Below are 1,244 nucleotides of genomic sequence, written 5' to 3' on the forward strand. Positions count from 1 at the left end.
CAGACAGACAGACAGACAGACAGACAGACAGACAGACAGACAGACAGACAGACAGGCGTGGGTTCATTATAAGTGGAATCTGCATTTGAAGGAGGTATAAACAGATAGTGAATGGCTTGAGCTGGTGTAGTGAAAATCTGAAATGACAGAAGAAACAGTAGACAAAAGCAAACAGCAAGACGAACAGACAAGCAAAAGACAACAACACCACAAACAAATGGATAGAACTAGAAACACACAGGCGTAGTCGTCGGAGGGGAGATGAACTGAGATGTTAGTGAGAAATAAAATGTACACCTTTTCACGGCAAATTTCTACTACTCTCGATGCTACTCTTAAAACATTCTTTTCACAACGATCACGAGCAGAGTACTATTATGCACCTACTCCAATTTCCGACTTCTGAAAATTCTTGTCAGAGCTGTCAAGGATCTTGAAAAGCCCTTCCCTTTGGGAGCCCAAAATAGTTATGGTTAACTCCTGGGGGCGAGGGGGGGGGGGGTTCGACTGGAATTCAGAGCTTCCAAAAGGATTTACGTCATACATGGAAAAATGGAATCGGTGCAAGACAGCACGAAGCTCGTGAGTTGATGGAGAGAGTCACTTAAAGTAGTCTAGAACGTCTAACTGGCACGGTGTGACGTCATTCTACACCAAACAGCCACCGAGAAAAAAAACTAAAATTTCTTCGTTGAATGACGTCATGAATCCTCCTGAGTTCTTTTTTATTTTTTGTTCGCCTTGTTGCAAGTCGCCATTGATCTACGTTCGAGTTGTATACATAATATCCTTTGAGTTGAAAACATAGACTTGAATCATAATATCCTAGACCGGGCACTGTCATGGCCACCGCTCTCTGTTCTTTAAAAAGCTCCGCTGCTCTGATGCGCACCGTGGGTCTGCAAATGAAAGTCAAAAGCCCGTCTCGCTATAATCGAGTGCGCGAGCAGGCTTTTCCAACTTGCCTTTCATTTGGTTCCAAATAAAATCAAATGATGCACTCCATGGTGAACCGGAATTACGTCAGAGTGCTCAGTCTAGAATATCATGATACAAATCTGTGGTAAAAAAGTTAAAGTCCCAGCCTGTGAGGTATAAAAGATGAAATAATATAAATACGTCATGAGTTTCAATTGCAGCTAGTAAGATATAAAAACGTCATGATCTATGTGTATGCCAAAGTTCTATCCCTGCCTGCCACATGTAAAATTGTGCAACAGCTCGATCTCAACGAAAGAGGATGG

Source organism: Aplysia californica, unplaced genomic scaffold, assembly GCF_000002075.1.
Source record: "Aplysia californica isolate F4 #8 unplaced genomic scaffold, AplCal3.0 scaffold00649, whole genome shotgun sequence".
NCBI lineage: Eukaryota > Metazoa > Mollusca > Gastropoda > Aplysiida > Aplysiidae > Aplysia > Aplysia californica.